This window comes from Dromiciops gliroides, chromosome 3 (genome assembly GCF_019393635.1).
Source record: "Dromiciops gliroides isolate mDroGli1 chromosome 3, mDroGli1.pri, whole genome shotgun sequence".
Lineage (NCBI taxonomy): Eukaryota > Metazoa > Chordata > Mammalia > Microbiotheria > Microbiotheriidae > Dromiciops > Dromiciops gliroides.
In genome coordinates this window covers 403,362,675-403,386,027 of record NC_057863.1, presented here as the reverse complement: position 1 = coordinate 403,386,027, position 23,353 = coordinate 403,362,675, and positions in this window count along the sequence as shown.

Sequence of the window (23,353 nt, the reverse complement as noted above, 5' to 3'; positions counted from 1 at the left end):
CTCATCTCCTCCCCCCTACACACACACACACACACACACACACACACACACACACACACACACACACACAAAAGATTGAAACAAAGAAGGAAATGGCAAACCACTTTTGTATCTTTACCCCATGAAGAGGTAACTCAATAATAGGAGATCAGGAAACACCTCTCATAGGAAATGGAATTTCAATGTGTTTTGAATGAAGCTGGAGATTCTAAAAGGTAGAGATAAGGAGGGAGTGTGTATTCTAGGTAAGGGGATGTTGCTTATATAGAAGTATGGAAACACAAGGTGGATTATTATAAACAAGGACCATCGAATAGCCTAATTTAGCTGAGATGAAATGCTTATGAAGGGTGGTAATGTGTAATAAATCTAGAATGGTAGTCTTGACAGAGGAACTAAGGTTATGCAGGATCCAATTAGGCCATAGGAGGAAGAGGCATTCCAGAAAAGAGGGGTAGAGTGAACAAATTTCATTTCTAGTCAAACCTCACTTCCATTGGAATGAGCAGTTGACTCATAACTCAGTTTCCTAATTGCATTGTGGGCATGCTGGATCTTTTTCTGTTGATGCTGGATTTCATATTCATGGAGTTAAAAACATTTTTCTTTGCAGTGATCCTGCAGCAGGCTATGTCCCAGAACCTGATGGGATGTGCTGGCTAGCTCAGGCCATCTTGTTAACTTGCATAGTGGGTTCTCTCAGTTTTTCACTGAGGCCCTCAAACTTGATCTTCCTGCAAATGACTCGTAGCTCTCAAGGATCTTTCACATAGTAATAAGGATTAAAAACTGGCAGTATCATGAGGACCTTGATTCTGTTCAAGAGCAATACTGACTGCTGCTGATAGTTCAATCCATACCTGCCCATCTTGGAATATTGGAGACTTTTTTTTAGCCATTTAAGTGATAAGTATCCCTTATCTTCAAGTCAGATAGTTTGTCACTAAGCATTTATTAAGTGACTATATGTGTCAGGCACTATACTAGGTGTTGGAAATAATACAGAGAAAGTCAAAAGAGTCCCTGCTTTTAAGGAACACACAGTCTAATGGAGGATACAACATGTCAACAATATTCATAGCAGAGATAAATAGGAAATAATTAACAGAGAGGTCTTTTTTACATAAGTAAATAACCATACTACCCAGGTTCCTGGTTAGGAGAGCAGGGGTGCCAAGATTCCAGAAGAATTCTGTCATTTAGGTGGCATGGAGGACCACATTCACAAAAAGGTGTAGCCATGTCAGTTGTGTGTAATCTTTGGGATACAGGGAATCAAAGTAACCTTTGCAATAACTTTGTAGTGCATGATATAGAGAATGATACAAGCCCAGGCAGAAAGCCATGTTGAGGCCACCTGACATGAATATGTAAATCTCTTCACAGGCAAAAGCGTGTTCTCTTGCATTTATACAACAATTTATATTTTTCAAAGCTCTTTCACATGCATTGCTTCATAGAATCCTTACAACAATGCTGTGAGACAGGTAGAGCAGCTGTTCTTAGAAGCCTTTAGAAAGGTTGCAAGAAGCCTTCTTTGACCACAATAGCCCACAGATATCCTAGGCTCAGAGCAGATTAGAGCTGGAAGGGACATGGGAAGTTATCTTGTCCAACTTGCTCCTCTAACAGAGGAGGAAGCTAAGATTTAAAGAGGGTAAATAACCTGTCCACGATCACACTGTGAATGAACAGGATTATGGGATCATTGTTTTTAAAGCTAGAATGGGCCTCCGAGGTCAGCAAGTCCAAATGCTTCATTTTACAGATGAAGAAACCAAGGTTTAGAGAAGGGAAAGAAATCTGAGACTCTAACCCAAGTCCTCTGACTCCAAATCCAGTGTTCTTTCCAGAAGCCTCCACAGGCACAGAGAGAACTAAGGACATTTCTCCAAGGTCACATTGCCAGTGAGTGGCAAGGCTGGAAGTAGAATACTGGTAAATCATGGCTCCTGCTTTAGTGTTCTTTCCACTATGCCACTGGTTCCTTGAAAAAGAAGCCCTAACCAGAGGATCTTTCTTTGACTGTGGAATCTGAGGCAAGGAGAGCTTTCAGAAGTTTTGACTGAATGAGTATAGCAGGAAAAGAGTCATGGCCCTAGGCAGAGGTCTGGTGAAATGGGTGCAGAAGACATGCTCTGACTTGGATACACCCTCAGGTATTGCTCTGGGCCTTAGAAGTAGCAGACTCATTAGGAAAGGGTGGGGCCTGGGGAAGAGCAGAGTTCCCAGTGGCTGTGGGAATGATCTGGGTCAAGACAAAGCAGAGATTTCCTGAAAAAGGATTTGGTGACTGAAACCAGAGCACAGGCTTTCTGATCTATTTTCTGGGTCTTGAGCCAGGGCCAGCTCTATTGATATCAACAAGTTAATCAACATACATTTATTAAATGCCTACTATGTGTCAGGTGGCAGGTAGGTGGAACAGTAGATATAGAGCTGGACCTGGACTCAGGAAGATCTTCCTGAGTTCAAATTTATCATCAGATACTTACTAGCTGGGTGACCCTGGGTAAGTCACTGAACCCTGTTTGCCTCAGTTTCCTCATCTGTAAAATGAGCTGGGAAAGGAAATGGCAAACCACTCCAGTATCTTGGCCAAGAAAACCCCAAGTGGGGTCATAAAGAGTCAGACACAACTGAAAAAATGATTGAACAACAACAAGAATATTCTATGACATGGATGTGAGGGAGAAGAGGTTTCAAGGTATGAGAGTGAGCTAGTACAAAGGCAGGGAGACAGAAGAGGAAGTGCTGTGTGAGGAAAAGAGAGAAGGCCAGTTTGGACCACAGAGTAGAGGGAAGCTGTAAATACAATTGGATCCAAGTTGTAAATGACTTTTTGTTTAGCTAACTATTAAAAAAATTCTGAACATACAAACACCAAATGAAACGGGCATTTCCATATTTGATAAAAAAGGATTGTATGTGAAACTGCAGGTCTTTATTATGAACAACTTAGTTTTTAAGTATATAATCAATTTGTAGCTTTCAAAGCTGACCTGCTTATTTGGTTCTCTCTGGCCTTCTGTTAAAAAAAAAAGATGTCTCAGGGGCAGCTAGGTGGAGCAGTGGATAGAGCACTGGCCCTGGATTCAAGAGGACCTGAGTTCAAATCCGGCCTCAGACACTTGACACTTACTAGCTGTGTGACCCTGGGCAAGTCACTTAACCCTCATTGCCCTGCCTCCCCCTCCCAAAAGATGTCTCTATGACTCTCCCTTCCTTCCTTCCTTCCTTCCTTCCTTCCTTCCTTCCTTCCTTCCTTCCTTCCTTCCTTCCTTCCTTCCTTCCTTCCATCTCTCCTTCCTTTCTTCTTTCCTTCCTTCCATCTCTCCTTCCTTCCTTCCTTCCTTCCTTCATCTATATCTCCCTTTGCCCTTGCTCTTCATTGGGCTGGGTGGGTGGGAATTAGAACAAAACCCATTTGTCAAATATGCATAATCAAGTAAAACAAATTTCCATATTGTCTGTGTTCAAAAATGTATGCTTCACTCTGTATCTTAAGTCCATCACTCCTGTCTCAAGAGGGAGATAATATGCTTCATCATCAGTCCTCTGGAATCATAGTTGGCCATTGCCTCAAAGTTTTCAAGTCTTCCCAGGTTCTTTTTCTTCATAATGTTGTTGTTATTGTGTGAATTGCTTTCCTGATACTGCAAGCATGCTAGTTTCCATCCCTTGCATAAAATTCATAACTTTTAGTGATGTGTGGCATGGTCCAAGATCACATTGCAGTATTCTTGTTCCTTTGGGGAATTCCTGTAATTCTGGAAGAATTCTGTATTTAAGGACATCAGTATATTTATCAGAGTTCATCATTCTTTCAATAAGCTCAAAACTTCAAGGTCCACTAGATTTTTTTTTTAAATCCCCTAACACTTTTTTTATGGGTGGATGTTTTATAATCTGATAAAGATGCACAGATCTTATAGTCTCACTTTCACAAATTCTGACAATAGCTTTTCTCTAGTTATAAATGAAAAAAGGAGTCCCATCAATTAAAAATTACTTTTTTCCCCTTTCTTTAGCACACTAGTCTTCATATGGTCTTGCCAATATCAACAATGTTTTCTTCATAGTAATAGTCAGTAGAACCTCAACCCTAGGCCCATAGTCTCATCAAATGATTCTTTCTGAGGTGTTTACAACAACATCCAACCAAGACACACTATGGCAAAGCAATTTATGCCTGTATCTCTTGCTTTGGGGAAAGGATTAAGTGTGAAATCGGAACAAGAGCAGCTTTGCCTGAGAGGGAAAACGAACTTTATTCAGTAGAAAAAGCATTCGCTTTCAAGAAATACCATAAAATCAATATTACATGGAACATATTTTCTCTATCTGGGATATAATTTTCAACAGGGCAAGAACTGATCATGGCCTAAGTGATTTCATGCACTCAACAAATTTTTATTAAGTTTACTTTGTGTTCAACCTTCTATCAGAGACTAGGATCATAGAATTTAAATCTATAAGATTAGTTAATTCTCTTCATTTTGAGGATGAGAAAATTAAGGTTCAGACAAATTGAGAGACCTGAACAAGGTCACATAAAATAGCTGATATTTATAAAGTACTTTAAGGTTTGCAAAGCATTTATGTATGTATTTATTATGTATATACACATACATGTATATGTATATAGATACATATATGTATACATATACATGTTATCTCACTTGATCAAGAAGTTGATGCAATTATTATTCCCACTTTACAGATGAGGAAACCAAGAGAGAGATTAAGTGACTTGCCCAGGGTCATTTCATCTGAAGCAAAATTCAAATTCAGGTCTTCCTGAGTCCAAGGCCCTCACTACACTGACTACAACACAGAGCCCAGATTAAGACTTAGGTTTTCTGACTTAATCACATGTACTTTTAAGTATACCATGTATAATGCAAAAAAGAAAACTGTCCCTGTCTTCAAACACTTTATATTTTAGTTGGGGATACAGAAGAGAGACATAAATGGTTATAGAAGTTCAGTGGGTTTTTTGTTTTGTTTTGTTTTGTTTTTGTTTTGTTTTTTGGATTATAGAGTTAGAGTATGAAAAAAGGCCTTGGAAGTCATCTTCTAGAACAGCTGAAGAACCTGGAGCCTAGAATGGTTAAGTGATTTGTCTAAGGTCCCACAGTGACAAAAATTGATATTTGAACTCAGGTCTTCAGATTCCAAATCCAGAGCTCTTTTCACGATGCCACTGTTGTTAATAGCACCAGATAACAACATGGGGTCACAAGGCCTTATGTGCCCAGTGAGTATTAGTTATAATAACCTCTCTATGTATACAGAAAAGAAAGGAGACATGCCTCAGGGCTAGAGTAGCCAATGAAGATTTCTTAGAGATTTAATATTTAAGGTGGGCATTAAAGAATGGGTAAGATTTGAACAAATATTTAGTTAATGTTTGTTGAACTCTGGGTAACAAAGGTGATGTTAATATCAGCATGTCAGAATCAGATGTTTTAATATAATATTTTATTTTTCCCCAATTACATGTTAAAACAATTTTTTTCATATTTTAAAAAAGTTTTGAGTTCCAAATTATATCCCTCTTCTCCCTTGTCCCTGAGACAGTCAGCAATCTGATATAGGTTGTACCTGTGCAAACATAAAACGTTTCCATATTAGTCATTTTGCACACAAAGATTTGGAGAGAGAGAGGGGGGGGGAAGGAAGGAAGGAAGGAAGGAAGAAAAGACAGGAGGGAGGGAGGGAAGGAAGGTTGGATAGACAGGCAGACAGAGAGACAGAGAGAAAGGAAGGAAAGAAGGAATAGAAAGAGAGAAAGAGAAAGAAAGAAAAGACAGACACAGACAGACAGGAGGGAGGGAAGGAAGGTTGGATGGACAGAGAGACAGAGAGAAAGGAAGGAAGGAAGGAAGGAAGGAAGGAAGGAAGGAAGGAAGGAAGGAAGGAAGGAAGGAAGGAAGGAAGGAAGGAAGGAAGGAAGGAAGGAAGGAAAATGAAAAATAGTATGCTTCAGTCTGTATTCAGACAGCATCAGTTCTTTTTCTGGAGGCAGATAGCTTGCCTCATCATATCAGATGTTTTTTGAAAGATCTGTTCATCCCAGCCAATGTTAGCTTTCTAATATGGCCATGTTAGCGCTGGGGCCAGTATTTCTGGAATGCTGTCTCTTACAAAGCAGTGTAGACAGGCCATACCAATTCAGAACCACTATGCATGCAGCTCACATTCCTGGCATCCCACCATGACTATCTAGGCACAGCCAAAATAGTTCAAAGTCATCTGTTCCACAGGCCCCAAACAGAGCAATATAATGCTTTTGCTCATTCACTTGGTACTTTGATTTTTTCCTTTTAATATTCTCTTTGATCTTATGGCAAAGAGCTCACCTGAGGAGATTTTTAACAGTCCCTCAATTATCTAAAGATCAAGGAAAAAGTTGTTCCTAATTTGAGAAACACTGGTCTAACAGAGCCAGAATCAAAAATACTTATAGGAGCCAGTGGCAAATTACAAATAATAATAGTAGCATTAAGAGAGGACTTTTAAAGTTTGCAAAGTGCTTTACATGTTATCGCATTTAATCCTCACCACAGGCCTGTCAGGTAGTTATAATTTTTACCCCCATTTTATAGACAAACAACCAGAGGATAAGACACTTGCTCAGGGGCCCACAATTACACTATGTGAGGCAGGATTCTAACTCAGGTCTCCCTGACTCTAAGTCGGGATCTCTATCTGCTATTCTATTTAGATGCTTTTAGTAAGATGAAGAGGGAGTAATTAAAACACACACACACACACACACACACACAAAACAAAAGGAAGGAAAAATAAATGAGATTTCTTTAAAACTAAAAAAATGGGTGCCTAAACTTAATTTTTAAAATTAAATTTAATTTTTAAAATTAAATTTTAATATTTCTACTAAACAAAATCCCACTTTTCTCCCTTCTACCTCCCCATCCCAATTGAAAAAGAAAAATAACAACAAAAAAAATTAAACAAAACCCCTATAACAAATATCCCTCATCAAGCAAAACAAATTCTTGCACTGACCATTTCTAAGAAATATGTTTTAATTCATGATCCCTTGGTGACCAAATTTTTAAAAATTTAATATTTTTATAGAAATCTTCTAAGATATTACATAGTTCCCTGCCTTAGCTGTTCACAGCTTTATGTTTCCCTGATAACTTAGGGCCATCATTATGGACTTCTGTGAGTATACAATTCTATAATATAGTGGCATTGTCAGATGTCATTGAATTCTGGCCTTGAAGAGAATACTTAATCTGGTTTTGGCCTCATTCAGGAATGTGGAGGCAGTAAGACAATAATTGTTCTGTATGAGGCAGTGTTTCTTCTTGTTCCTTGACCCTTTGTTGTTCAATCATTTTCAGTCATGTTAGACTTCATGACCTCATTTGGAGTTTTCTTGGAAAATATACTGGAGTGGTTTGCCATTTCCTTTGCCAGCTCATTTTATAGATGAGGAAACTGAGGTAAACAGGGTTCAGTGACTTGCCCAGGGCCACACAATTAGTAAGTGTCTGAGGCTAGATTTGAACTCAGGTCCTCCTGACTCTAAGCCTGGCACTAGATCCGCTGTGCCACCTGACCCTAGCCATTTCTATTTCTGCTATCACTGCTTGCCAGTATCATTTATTGTCTTACTGCCTCCACATTCCTGAATTAGGCCAAAACCAGATTAAAATATTATTGGGAAATATTTAATAAAATAAATATATAACCCTCCCCCTGCCCCCAAGTCAAATATGTGGCCTGTAGGATCCTGATGGACAGTTTCTAATTGAGATTGACGCCACTGGCTGGAATCAAATTTTCCTGTCACCTTTGGACCCATCCATACCATACTACCTGAACTCTAACCATCATCTTCATCCCATCCACCAGGACCTTAGACTCTAAGCTCTGGGATTCTGGAGTTTAATAGATGAGCTTTCTTATTGTCTTGCCCAGAACCAGGCCTTCAAGTCTCTTTCTCTGTACCATCACACTACAATATGGTTCCCCCCTTCCTGCCTTTCCACTTTCTCTTTGTGTGTTTTATCTCCCCATTAAAACATAAGCTCAGGGGATACTTAGGTGATACAGTGGATAAAGCACTGGCCCTGGATTCAGGAGGACCTGAGTTCAAATCTGGCCTCAGATACTTGACACTTAACTAGCTTTGTGACCCTGGGCAAGTCACTTAACTCTCATTTCCCCGAAAAAATCCCCAAACCAAACATAAGCTCCTTGAGGGCAGGAACTGTCTTGTTTATCTTTGTATCTACAGTGCATGGGACGTAGTAAATGTTCAACAAGTTCTCTCTCTCTCTCTCTCTCTCTCTCTCTCTCTCTCTCTCTCTCTCTCTCTCTCTGAATGTATAGAGTGCTGGATAGAGCACTCTGTGTGCCTCAGTTTTCTCATTTGTAAAATGGACAAAATAATAGCATCTACCTCAAAGGGTTGTAGTGAAGATCAAATGAGAAATGAGATACTGTATTTGTAAAGTGCTTAGCACAGTGCCTGACACATAGTAGAGACTCGGTAAATGCTTATTCCCTCCCTTATTCCCACTCCCCTCTCTATAAGCTACTGCTACTTGGGCTGTCTGCTGCTTTCTTTCCAAAGGATTTCTTTTCTTATAACTTTTTTACTATTGCTTCTCTCCTGTATTTTTCATCTGCTTTTCCTGTACTCAGCATTTGTGGTGATAGAGTTGGGCTCTTTTAGCCAGTGAAAGACCAAGAAGAGCTTGTCTTCATCCTAGTCTATGAAAAGACTAATTTTATTACATCGTCATTTACTTTTTCTCTCTTTGTCTTGAATTGGATTAGGTTTATCTTGGTCCCTCTATCATCCTGTTCCCACTTAGGCATAGAACAAACCAGATACTATGGCTGGGTTTTTGGCTGAGAGTCCTCCAAAAGACCTCCACCAAGTCTGTGGCTGAGAATCCTCTAAAATACGGTGACAGTAGGTGTTGGGCTGGCTGGGGCTAGGAGAATTTCCACTCATGAGAGACCAGAAGTAAGAGATGAGTAGGACAGAGATGGTATGTCAGTTACCATAGTAGCAAGTCCAAGACAAAATAAATGGAAGACTAAGACAGGAACTCCATCTGGAGACTAGAAAGGTGGGTCAGTAACTGTGCATCACTAAGATTCAAAGGGTAGGGAAGAAAAAGCAATCTTATGTCAAGCTTGAGTTAAAAGAAACTAGGTTTCCCAACAAATCTTGAGCTTGAGCAAATAGAAGTCACACACCATTTGTCACACTTAACAAGCTCAATGTATTTGCATTCTTTCAAGTCTCTGATGCTAACCCTAGCCTCCTTGTTCTTTAATGAACTTCTGCTGGAGACAGCTTCCAGCTACTTCCAAGAAGCAAGGAAATGAATGAATAAATGAATAAAAAAGTATTTATTAAGTGATTACTGTGTTTCAAGCACTGTGTTTCTTACTTATGTACCTGCTCTGCTAGGTTTCTGTGTAGCTGTCTACTTCAAAGGCATGGGACTACTATTGATAGTAAGACATCCAGGAGTGGCTTGGGAGTAAATTGGTGATCATTGCATGGTCTGAATCCAAGCCCTAGACAATAATATAAAGAGTTGCTGCCCACACCCTACAGATAATCCTTAAACATTCTGGGTCATCTTTATCCTTCTGCCACCAACAATCAAGCCTGGTTTTATACAGTAGATGATTTCAGTGTGTCTGAAGACACTGATGATTTCCTAGGAAATCATTTCCTTCCTTAGCAAAAAATATCCAAGTGCTGGAAATTTAAACATTAGAAACTCTTTTCATTGGCTTAAGAAGCTTTATCATCACTTCCAGGATGGTCTGTTAAAACACAAATCCCCGTTGGAAGGAGAAACCCTTGGTATGAAAATCTTTCTTTCCCTTTTGCTACCTGACTGGGCCTGGGGAAAGGGGGAGGCATATAGGATGTAGATAGGAGAACAATGAGGTACAGTAGGAGAAGTTGGGAGTTATCTGAGACAAATTTTGCTGATGTCATAAATCTGCCAAATGTGGAATCTAAAGATTCCTAATCAGATCCTGACATTTGAGCAAGTCCCTTTACCCTCTATGAATCTCAGTCTCTTCATCAGTAAAATAAGAGGGTTGGACTAGATGGATTATTAGATCTCTTCCAGCTAGCTAGCATGACAGTGAAAGAAAAAGCAGTTAATAGTTATAGAGTAAGTAAGAAATGCCTGACCCAGGGTCATGCTGATTAAATTACTTGCCATTGTAGAAAGTTTGAGTAAGACTCCTCATTTAAGAGAAGGCACTCGCATAGAGCATCAGATTTTTTGATGGGATGGTTTGTTTTGCTGAACTTTTACCACCTCTGGTAGGGGGAAGGAGATGGGAGGGAAGAAGGGAAAAAAATTGGAACCCAAAATCATAAATAAAAATTCCTTTAAATAAATCAATCTAATTTCTTTCATAAAATTTATTTTTTCTCTTTTTTATTTTTCATTATAAGAAATGATTCTCTAGGAGGGAGAAGGGAAGGAATATGTTGTGAAGTGCAGATGATATCAAAACAAAATATATTAATAAAAATTATTTTTTTAAAAATCATCATTCAAGGTCCAGCTTAAGTCCACACCTCCTCTAGGAAGCCTACAGTGATTTCTCTCTACTTTTTGAACTCCTCTACAACTTACTGACTGTACTTTAACAGCTAATACATATTGTCTTCATGATATCTCATATTTTTTATTGACTATTTCACATATATTGGTCTTGTCTCCTAAAAATTATCATTTTAAAGTTTTATTAATATTTTTTGTTTTTACATCATGGTCATCCACCCCATCCACCCACTGTTTCTTATAACAAAGAAAAATAGGTTAACAAAACTAACAGACTCAGGCACCAGCTCTGACAGCATACATAAAATTCCACACCATAGTCCTTTACTTCTCCCATGAAAGGCTGTCTCCTCAAATTAGATTGAAATTTACTGAAGGGCAGAGAACTGGTCTTTTCTTTTGTGTCTCAAACACAGGTCTGGGCATCTAGTCGTTGCTCAGTAAATATTTGTTCAATCAGTGGATGAATTGCCTAGAACTGAAAATACCGTTGCATTAACAGAAGAGAGAGCAGGCCCAAGCAAGTCCAGAGAGGTTTCAAGTTGTAGCCCAGAATTGATTCAAGGGAAGGAAAATGAAATGGTAGGGATTTACAGAGTCTCTCATTCTCAAGGATTTCCTTTGCATTAGAGATTCCCCATTCCCTGAACTTCTGGAGATCTCCCTGACTTCTACTGAGGCATTCCACACTTACCTAATTGCTATGTGGTGCTTTGAGTTTCCTTAAAACTCAAGTAAGCCCCTGTCAAAGGCTGAGTTTTTTTCCAACAGTTTCTCCATTAGTGGGGCTTGTGCATGTTGGTAACTCTAAAGTCAATGAGGAAATTATTCAGTGTCTCCAACCTCAGTGATTTTCCATTCAGTTAATCTGAACGAGGCTCATCCCTGGCACTCATATAGCACTTTTATTTTTGTTTTATTTTGCTTTCCCCCCCCCCTAAGCTCTTTCACTTCAGTGCTCTCATTGATGTCTCAGTACCCTTGTAAAGTAGGCAGGGCAGCAAACAGAGGAAAATGAAGTTTCATCTTAGTGGCAGGATCAGGACCAGGAGGTAGTGTGTCTTATTCTCAGACTCAAATTATATTCCCCTGGACCACACCAGAAGAATAAGAGTTCAAAATTTGTAGGATCACAGGATTTAAAGCTGGAGGGGGCATGGGGACCATTTAGTTTCACTCTCATTTCATTTCATTTTATTTATTAACTCTCATTTTATAAAGGAAAAACAAACAAATCCACACGAGTCTCAGAGAAGTGAAGGTACAAGTCCAAAGCCCACAGGTATTAAGGAACACGTCCAGCTTTACTGTTTTTTGCCCTTAATCATAGTATTTCTGGAGAAATTGTGAAAATCTGTGTGTGGGAGGGCAGGTTGTGAACCTTCAACAGAGGATTTTATATTTTATCTTGTAAGCCGCTGGATTTCTTAAAGTCTGTGTGGGGCTGTGCGTGACATCATCAGACCTGTATTTAGAGATCACTGACCACTGAGTGGAGGATGAACTGGAGTGGGGAGAGGCTTGAGGCATGGAGACCAGACAGCTGGCTGTTGCAATAGCTCAGACATGAAGTAATGAGAGCCTGCACCAGAGTGGTGGAAGTATCAGTGGAGAGAAGTGCTCAGATGAGAAAAATGTTACAAAGGTAAAATCGACAGGCCTTGGCGACATGATGGATATGCAGGGTGAGAAAGAGTGAGGAGTGAAGGATGGCATTTTCTTTGTAAATCTGGGGGACTGGGAGGATGGTGCCCATAACAGTAATAGGAAGTTTGGAAGGAGGGAGATTTTGGGGAGAAAGGAATGAGTTCAATTTTGGATATGTGGAGTTCAAGATGTCTACAGGATATCCAGTTCTATATGTCTAATAGGCAACTGAAAATGAAAGACTGGAGGTCAGCGGAGATAAGTAGATATGAGCATCATCAGCCTAGAGATGATAATTGAATCCATGGGAGCTGTTGAGTTCACCAAAGGAAATACCATAGAGAGAGAAGAAGAGAGGTCCCAGACATCCCTTCTGGGAGGCCCATGGTTAATGGACATAACTTAGATAAAGATCCAGGAAAGGACACTGAGAAGGAGTTGTCATGTAGGTAGGAGGAGAACCAAGAGAAAGAAGTATCTTGAAAACCTAGAGAGAAGAGTTTATCAAAGAGAAGTGGGTGATTAGCAGTGTCAAAGATACAGAGTGGTTGGATGGGATGAGAACTGAGAAAAGGCCATTAGATTTGGCAATTAGGAGACAATGGGTAACTTTTGAGGGAGCAGTTTGGGTTGAATAAGGAGGTAGAAGCCAGACTAGAAGAGAGTTAAGAGGAGTAGGAGGAAAGGAAATGGAGGTACCTGTTGTATACGGCCTTCTCAAGAAGTCACAAGATGCAGCAGAGATATGGGACAACAGCAGGGTAGATGGATCAAGTGAGGGATTTAGAAGAAAGGGGAGACATGAGCTTATTTGTAGGTATTAGGGAAGCACCCAGTAGACAGGAAGTACTGGAAAAGATGTCATGTCATGGATGTCATGAACCTTTTTCTATTTGGCCTCAGAGAGCAGAACTGGCAACAATGTGCAGAGGTTTGGGACTGGAGTGCTCTTCCCAAGGTGTGTTCTTGACTCAATTTCATCAGCGAAGTCTACAGACCTCCTTGTTGGTCTCCCCATGCCAAGCTGAGCTGTACAAATGACTCACTGTGACTTTTTCCAGATTTCTTGGGTGCAGCTAGATGGTGTAGTAAATAGAATACTGGGCCTAGAATCAGGAAGACCTGAGTTCAAATCCAGTGTCAAGTGCTTACTAGCTGGGTGACCCTAGGCAAGTCACATAATCTCTGTTTGCCTCAGTCTTCTCATTTGAAAGATGAGAGTAATAACAGCACCTACCTCCCAGAGGTAAATGTAATTGTGCATAATAATTGTAAAGCACTTAGCACAATGCCTGGCATGTAGTGAATGCTATATACATGTTAGCTATTATTATTTTCCCATCAGGATTCAGTCTGGTCCATTTTATTTATTTTTTTTTAATTAAATTTTTTTTTTTGGTGGGGCAATGAGGGTTAAGTGACTTGCCCAGGGTCACACAGCTAGTGTCAAGTATCTGATGTCAGACTTGAACTCAGGTCCTCCTGAATCCAGGGCCAGTGCTTTATCCACTATGCTACCTAGCTGCCCCCGACTCTGGTCCATTTTCTAGGTCCATTTGGATGTGTTTGTGGACTTGAGCCAGCTGCATTGCATCCTTTCAACTCATTCATCTTGCCTCCACTTAGTCCATACTCCACTGATAAGGGAAGAGGTTCTGCTACCTTGAATTTTGTCTAAAGTGGTAGGATTTCAGGTTTCAATTCCCAGGATTCACCATAATTTACCCTATTATCATAGAGAAGTGACTTTCACTGAAATACTAAAATTGTCACTCTTCTCCCATGCTTGTACTTTGCCAATAATTGAATGAGCGGGTATTTAATAGGCACCTACTGAGTGCCCAACCCTGTATTAGATGGTTCTGGGCAGAAATAAAATTAAAGGGTGTCCTATTGACTAGGACACACCCATGCTCATCCCTGCTTCTTAATACTTTTTAATGCTATGCACTTGTACAGTTTTTTACAGTTTACAGAGAGCCCTTTTACATAAATCATCTTATTTAATCCTTACAACAATCTTGTGAGGTAGGAAGGGCAGGTATTAATTTCTTTAATTGACAGTTGAGGAAACTAAGGTTTAGAAGGGCAAAGTGACTTGTCTAAATCATCCAACCAGTAAGTTAGATCCCACAGACAGTGTCTCATCAGTCCTCTCCACAAGTTCTTTTTTTTTAATATTTCATTTTGTATTTATTTTTGAAAATTCTTTTTTCAATTTTAAGTTCCAAGTTCTCTCTTCCCTCCCACCCACTAAGAAGGCAAGCAATATGATATCAATTATGTAGGTGAAATCATGCACAACATATTTCCGTGTTAGCCATATTCCCCAAAAAGCAAGAAAAAGAAAGTGAGAAAATTAGACTTCTATTTTCATTGAGTCCAGTATTTTTCTCTCTGAAGTCTACAAGTTTTTGCAGTACCACAGGCTGTTATTAATCTAGGCTTAGGGACTTGACCTCATTTAGGTCAGATAGACCTTCTTTTACTGTCTCTTAGCTTACCTGGATTTTCATTCCCTGTTACCAGATTAACACACAACACACACAAGAGATAATGTAGGAGTTTTAACATTTCTGCTTTCTTTTTATCTATTTTTTTGTGAGGCAATTGGGGTTAAGTGACTTGCCCAGGGTCACACAGCTAGTAAGTGTTAAGTGTCTGAGGCCGGATTTGAACTCAGGTCCTCCTGAATCCAGGGCCGGTGTTCTCTCCACTCTTTTTATCTTTTTAAAAATCATTTTATCTAATATGAAGGAGTGGTCCTATTCTCATGAGCTTCCTCTAACCTTACCTGCTCCAGTTCGTTGTTTTTTTAAACCTCTTGTTGTTTTTGGAATTTATTATAAATGTTAGAGCTCATAGAAGCAGCTAGGTGGTGCAGGGGATAGATCATTGGGCCTGGAGTCAGGAAAGGCCTGAGTTCAAATCCTGCCTTAGATACTTACTAGCTGTGTGACTCCTGAGGAAGTAACAAACTGTTTGCCTTGGTTTCTCCATCTGAAAAATGGGGATAATAATAACACCTACCTCTCAGGTAGTCTACAAAAAGTCCTATTCACCTACCTCCCAGTTGTAGTAAGGATAAAATGAAATAATGTTTATAAAATGCTTTGAAAATTTAAACCACATAAATATTAGCTATTATCATTCCCAGTTTTAGAACATCCAACCCTTTCCTTACAGGACAATGTAATTCGAACTGACCTTGATAACATCTTCTGACTTTGTAAATGGATTCTTCGTACAGCCACATTGGTATCCTTTTATTTCTCATTGGATTAATTTGCTACCAGAGAGATTTGTTTGAATTTTCCTGGAGAACCCCCCACCTCTCTTGGGCTAAGTTTCCCTAAGAATCATAGGTTACAATATTCTACCTGTCCATTTTATGGACTCTGAAGTCTTCTCTTACAAAGTCTAGGATGCACATTAGATGATTTCTAAGATCACCTTGCTTATCCACCCTGAACTCCAAGATGATGTGACTACTGATTGCTAAAGTTCCCATCATTTATATTTCAGCCTTGTGTTTTTCCCATTATTTAACATTTTTTTTTGCTCAGATGTGTTCATTGTATCACAGATTTAGAGCTAGAAGGGACCTTAGAGGTCATTGGGCTCAACCCCTTTATTTTACTGGTGAGGAAATTAAGGCACAAAGAAATTAAATTACTTGCCCAGGCTTTCAGAGCTAGTAAGTGGCTGAGGAAAGATTTGAACTCAGGTCTTCCTGCCTCTAAGTCTCGTCCTTTTGCATTTAGCAGTTTTGTACCAATGCTGTTATCTTCAAGACTATCTTTTCAAGGAACATATTTTAGAGCCACTTCTTGCTTCCTTTCTTTCTTCTCTTCTTTTTTATATATGATCAGACCTACATCCTGCCTTTCCACTTTGCCACCATTATCTTTGACAGAACCGGGGCTAAAGCCCAAAGCTTCTTACTCCTACAACAGTACTTCCCATTATATCCTTTGCTGATAGTACTTTTACTTCTTTCCCCCAACTCAATGTTCTTCCTCTTTTTTAATCCTATTTGATCCATCCTTCAAGGCCCATCTAATGGTCCACCTCTATGAAATCCTTCCTTAAGGTTCTAATCCCCATTGATTTCTCCTTTCTCTAACTCTCTTAGCACTTTTGTCCACACTATCAAATAAATATTTAATTATATATATATATATATATAGTATGTATACGCACATATATTGGTGTATACACATATACATATATGTATATACACATGTTATCTCCTCTGTTAAATGTTAAGTTCCCTGAGGCAACAGACTGTTTAATTTTTGTCTTTATATACCTAATGTTTGACTCAGTGCCTGACACACACAGTAAGCACTTAACAAATATTTGATCCTCTTTTTTATGCAGTTAACCATATCAGTAAGTGATATCTATATCTATGTCTATATACACTTTACTAATTGGTTCATCTTAGTGTGCTCTATCTTCTCTCTACACCTGCTCCAGCCCATAGTGGTCTGTTTCTTCTCTGACTCTGAATTACTTAGTCTATACAACCTGGGATTAGTTATTTTTTCATGACCATCCTGTCCCTTCAACGCTGAGCCAATCTACTGAGCCAATCTAGAATTTAAATTCCTTTTTCACAAGGATAAAGAGGAAACATTTTGTGCTTCTTAAGGAGCTCAAGACTAAACACACCAAACACTGTGAGGGTGAATTTATGTAGTAAATGGATTGCCTTATTGAGTAATGCTTGATGTGAAGGTGCCCATAGTTTCCTAGGAGCTCATTCTTAGGTCATCCAAGTACTAGCTGATTTTGAATGCCTTTTAATGCAGATTGTTTAAAAACAGGATTAGTGTCATCATCTCAACCACAAACTCCAAAGAAAGCAAACTCCAAGTAAAGACTAGGGAATTTGTGGTGTAGCCACTCCTCCTCTATCATCCACTCTGAATTCATTACTGTTGTCTTATGACCCAACCAGGACATGGTAGCCATTGGTAACTGGGAAGCTAATGTCAGCTTTCTAGGAAATTACCAGCAAATTACTTGGATAAATTGACAGCTTAAATCATCCCTTCACATCCTATGGAAGACCATAAAGTGAAATCTTAATCATCAACAACATCTGCATTTCCTGTTTCTTATTGACTGGCTCACTACAGCCAGTGAATGATTAGCTACTCCCTAATGCTTCCACAATGGCTTGTAAAACCCAGGCCTGAGTTCCTGTTGTATAGACTGGGATTAGGGAAAGGATTGTGGCAAGGAGAAATAGAGAAATCTGTTGTGTGATTTCACAGAATAAAATTTTGAGGGGTGATAGAATATCTCTACCTGGATATTTCCATAGGCACCTGAAGCTCAACCCATCCAACCTCAAATTTTGTTATTTCCTTTCCAAACCTATTCTTCCTCCTAACTTCTCTATTTCTGTTAATGGTATCACCTTTCCTTTTATTCCACCCAGGCCTGAAAACTCAGCATCGTTTGTTGTTTTTGTTGTTGTTGTTTGTTTGTTTTTGTTTTTGTTTTTTTGTGGGGCAATGAGGATTAAGTGACTTGCCCAGGGTCACACAGCTAGTAAGTATCAAGTGTCTGAGGCCAAATTTGAACTCAGGTCCTCCTGAATCCAGGGCCAGTACTCTATCCACTGTGCCACCTAGCTGCCCCAACTCAGCATCATTTGTGATCTTTCTCCCTTATATCCCACATCTAGTCTGTCAACAAGTCTTGAAAACTGCTCTTATCAACATTGCTCTCATTTGTCTCTTTCTTGCATTCCCACTACTGGTATTAAGGCCCTCATTACCTCTGGACTATTGTAGTAGTCACCTTCTACCTGGTTTCCTTGATTCTAGATCCATCAGCTTTCCAATCTATACTATAGATTACTGTCCCAATCACTTACACCCTAGTTGCTTGAGTATGGGCTAGTCACTTTAGCCTCTTTAAGCCTCTGTTTTCTCATGTATAAAATAGAGACAGTCATACTTGTACTACCTATTTCACTATCAGTCAATGTCAGGCAATAAACTTTTATTAAGCATCTGTGTGCCAGGCACTACATTAAGTGCTGAGAAAACAAAGAGTACAGACAATCTCTGTACTCCAGGCACAATCTAATGCTGGAAATATGCAAATAACTAGGTACTAATAAGCTATGTACTGGATAAGTAGGAAATCATCAGCAGAGGGAAGGCATTAGAATTAAGAGGCATCTGGAAAGGCTCCCTGTAGAAAGTGGAATTTTAGGTGAGACATAAAGGAACATAAGAGATGGGGATAAGGAGGGAGAGCATCCTATGCATGGGGACAGGCAAGTGAAAATGCTCAGAGGATGGTGTGTCTTATTCAAGAAATGGTTGGAAATCCAGTGTTGATGAATCACAGAGTACATGGTGGGAGTGGGGGATGGTGGGTAAGATGTAAAAAGACTGGAAAGGTAGGAGGAGCTAGGCTATGTAGGGTCAAACAGAGGAGGAAGGTGCCCTGTAAGCACAGTGCCTAGTGCATAGTTGTCTACTGTGGGGGATAGGGTAGATTTTTTCAATCAGTCAATAAACATTTATTAAGTGCCTCCTATGTGCCTGGACACTGTGCTAATTACTGGGAAATTTATGAGAAACTCCTTTTTATCAATGAAGACTGACACCTTCTCTGCAATTTACAGTGTCAGATTGGTGCCTGGAGGCAACTATAGGTTAAGTGACTTTGCCAAAGGTCACACAACCAGTAGAGGTCAGAGGCAGAACTTAAATGTAAGACTTTCTGATTGGGAGGCCAGCTCTCTATCCACTATGCCATGCTAGTCTTGAGAAATGCTTGTGGAATTGAATTGTAAATTCTTAAAACAAAAGAATCCAATTAATTATTATTATCAATCATCATTCACAGTTGGGATCATGTCACCTCAAACAAGTTTCTCTCAAACCAACTCCCAACCCTGGAATGTTCTCCCCTTATAATGATAACTTACATTTGAGTAGTGCCTTAAATTTTGCAAAACACATCTTTGACAGCAACCTTATGGTAGATAGTCAAGTAATATCATCCATTTCCTCTTTAAAAACATCTCCCTCTTTACTAGCTGTGTGACCCTGGGCAAGTCACTTAACCCTCATTGCCCCGCAAAAAAACAAAAACAAAACCAAAAACCAAAAAAAAAAAAAAAACATCTCCCTCTCAGCTTCCTCTTCTTCTCCCCCCGGCCCCTTTCCTCCTATTATCCACCCTCTGGAAATCCTTGATGTCAGTTTTGGATACCTTAGTGTGAAAATAGCTATGGTCTCTCTCCCAGAAGCATTTACATTTTAAGCCCTTAAAAAAAAAATCAAATTTGGCCACGAAAGGCTCTGTCCTCCTTTAAAATGTTCCAAGCAGGGTATGTGTGTGTCTTGGAGGAAGAGGAGGAAGTCTTCCTGATTGCCCTGAGGTTGTACCCGGGAGATAATTGTATCCTCTGCCTTTACTTGAAGCCATCCAGCTCTGCGTAGGGCTCAGCGAATCAGCTCTAATCTATGAGGCTTCCAGATAAAGAAGAGCAGTCAGGCATGTGGTTATATTTATCTGTTCGTAGAAATTAAAGCCTAGTTCCATTGCTCCAGCCCCACTCTACTCTGCTCAGTTCCATTAGAATAAAGGTTCTTTATATTTCTTTATTTTTCTAATGTGTGCAATGGACTCTTTGACAGCCTTGTGAAGCCTCTGAACCTCCTCTTGGACTATTTTCTTAATTTTTAATTAAATTAATATTTTAATTAAATTTTTTATTTTTAATTAAATTAATGATTGAAGAAAATGCTAAATTTTAGTTAGAAGTTAGTGGGGGGAAAAGATGTAATTTTTCCCCAACCAGATTCACAGATCCCCTGAAATTTATTCATGGACCCTCTAGGTAAAGAACCTCCTTGGCATAACAGAAGTGGCCAAGGTCAGGGCATTGGGGTTCTCTTTCATTAGAATACAGCAAACCTGCACTGAGAAAGGTGAGTGTTCCCAGCAGGTTCAGCTCCAGTCTTGACTTGGGGACTTCGGTGGCTCATTACTCAGTCAGTTCAGATGACAAAGTACAACCTGGTCCAAGAGCCACCTAAAGCAACAAGCATTTGGCAACTCAGAAACAAATACTCCCTCCAGGTTAGATGATAATCAAACCTCCTCCCTTCCTTCCCACTATTTGCCTACCTTTCAGCCAGTTCTCCTGCTAATCTGGATATTCATATTTTAGTAAATATTCATCTCTTTCATTTAAGTTTCTGATTTTGTTGGGCAAAATAGGTTTTTATTCCTTTATGAGCTCCTCCCTACAATTCTGGATAGCAACTTTGAAAGAAATGGGATTTGTTATTAAATGATAAACTTCCCACAGGCAGGAAATAATTCCCAATAAGGAGAAAAGCTGAATTTAGAATCCACATGAGCACACGTGGGCTCAGATTCTGACTGCCAATTAATATCTGTGTGAACTTTAACAGTTTATTCAACTCATGTTTTCCATCTAAAAAAAATGAGTGGGTGGGACTAGATGACCTATAAAGCATATGTTACATTTAAATCTATGATTTTATAGTTTTGTTTTCTCGCCCTTCCTTCCTTTTCTTCTTTCTTTTTCTTCCTTCTTTTCTCCTCTTCCTCTTCCTCCTCTTCCTCCTCCTCCATCTCCTTCTTCTTCTCCTTCTCTCCCCCCCCTTTCATAACACAATGCTTTGACCTTGGCACTAGGTCTTAATGTTTGTTGAATTGAATGCCATTGGAAAAAATAAAGCTATGGATTCAAATAAGATTTTCTTTTTCTTTGGTTACCCTTTTCTAGGCCATCCTAGTAGCCCATAGCACTAATCAGAATCTCATTGTTTGGAAGAAGAAAAGTGTATGCAAATCACTCAACTCTGTGATCTATATGGTTGGTTCTCACCAAACAGCGATAATGCAAGACCCCATCTTAAGCAAAATTGAATTTGCCAAAGTTAAACTTCAGGCCCCAACTTCCACTTAGGCCCTTTCTCTTCACCTCCATTTTTGTATTCTTCCTGTCTTGCCACCAAGTCACTTTATATTCCTGCATGGCTTTCCTATGCTCCCATCTAGACCTGCTCTTCCTTGGTGGCTCCCTATATTCTGGAGCTATATTAGGTACTTTCTCATCAATTAAAACCTATTCTCTGCCAAATTCCCAATTTTCATGCCCCATCAAAGGTAATTTAACTGGGATGAGCAAAGGGTAACTTGCAGGTTATGCTGTTCCCCTAGAATTCCTAGATAATTCCTATCAAAGCCTAGCACCTGGGCATGGGCTCACTGTCCAATCAAGCCCAACAAGCATTTATTAAATACCTGCTATGTGCAAGGCACCATGGGAGGCATTAAGGATACAAAGATAAAATGAAAAGTAGTTCCTGTTCACAAGGCACTTATAATCTTCTTGTCAGAAAATGTTTTTTATTTCATTTTCACTCTACCCATGAGAAGTTTATAGTCTCTAAGAAAGGAATAATATCTTTCATTCCCTCCTACAAAATTTTTTTTAAAAGAGGCCTGCTAGGGCAGCTAGGTGGCACAGTGGATAGAGCACCGGCCCTGGATTCAGGTGGACCTGAGTTCAAATCCGGCCTCAGACACTTAACACTTACTAGCTGTGTGACCCTGGGCAAGTCACTTAACCCCAATTGCCTCACACCAAAAAGAAAAAAAAGAAAAAAAAAGAGGTCTGCTAGTGTTTGGGAGAAGTCTTAAAATTCACCTTTTGTCAGTCAGTGTGAGGATAGAATGATGGAAGAATGTAGAACTGATAAAAGCAATCTTATCCAAATAAAATGCCGGAGAGAGTCCTCATGGATCTTCATCAGAGACAGAATCCTTGACTAGAGGCAGCCTGGAGCTGTTGGAGACCAGTCAATATTAGCAGAAGTAGATGGGAAAGGAAAAAGGACTTCAGATCATAGATTCTGAGCTATAAGGATCTTTAGTGAGCATCTAGTCCACGGAGTCTTAACCTTTTTTGTATCATAGACCCTTTAGGCAGTTTGGTGAAGCCTACAGACCCCTTCTCAGAATAATGTTTTTAAGTGCATAGACTAAAAACACAACACTAGAGAAACCAGTTATATTGAAGTAGGGTTATCAAATATATCTTTTAAATGTTCATGATCTTCAACTTAAGTACCCTAGGAGGAAACTGAGGCCCAAGAGTAACAGTCTAGATAGGAACCCACTTCCTCTGACTACAGAGCCAATGTCCTTTCTACTGTTCCATGGTGGACTGGTAAAGTTGGGATAGGCTGAATATTCATTTCTTCACCCAGGTATAATCCCTGCCCCAGGCTGAGGGTGTTATTAAAGGCCCAAATTGCAGTAATCTTCCAACATCTGTTCTTTCCAAGATTAGCCTCCCACTTCTGAGGTGACCCTTATCTTCCCCAGAATGTTTTTTAGGGCCCACTCTTCAGTAGGTGGAGAAGGGAGCATGCCAGGAGCACTGTCACTGCCCTGTGGGTTGGCAAAACAGAGATCTGCTTGTTCTCAGCACCTGGGAGCCATGTTGAGTAATAGGGGACAAAGCCTAGATCTGTTCCTTGGGAGCAAGGACTTAAAGAAGGAGGGAATTTAGGACAGATGAGTTTAAACTGGCACACCCAATCCCCAAAGGAGGCAGTTAAGGTTAGCAAAAGGACCAAGCTGGGTCACCTGAATAGATGAAATAGCCAGAACAGGGGCCCACATCTCATAGTAAACTGTAATAGAAATGAGAAATCCAGAGTCTTAAAGAAAAAACCAAGAGAATTAGAGCACAGGAGGAGCTTTGTGCCCCGCCTACTAACCCAAAGTACTGACCCTTAACCTCCTAATAGCCATTAGTCCTCATACTATTAGTATAATTGCATCTTCATTAAGTTATTAAAACTTAGTCTTATGTCTAGATTAACCTGAAAGTACAACTGGAAATGATTTGAAAGGTGTGTAAAGGCCTCTTCTGCCTTAATATTCCCTTGGCTTTATGTCACAGAACTTTAGAGAACACCTAGGTCAGGCCACTCCTATTAGAGATGAGGAAGCTGAGACTCAGAAAGGTTAAGTGTAAGGTGAACCAACAATGGAGACTAAGAAAGAGCAGTCAGATAGGTAGG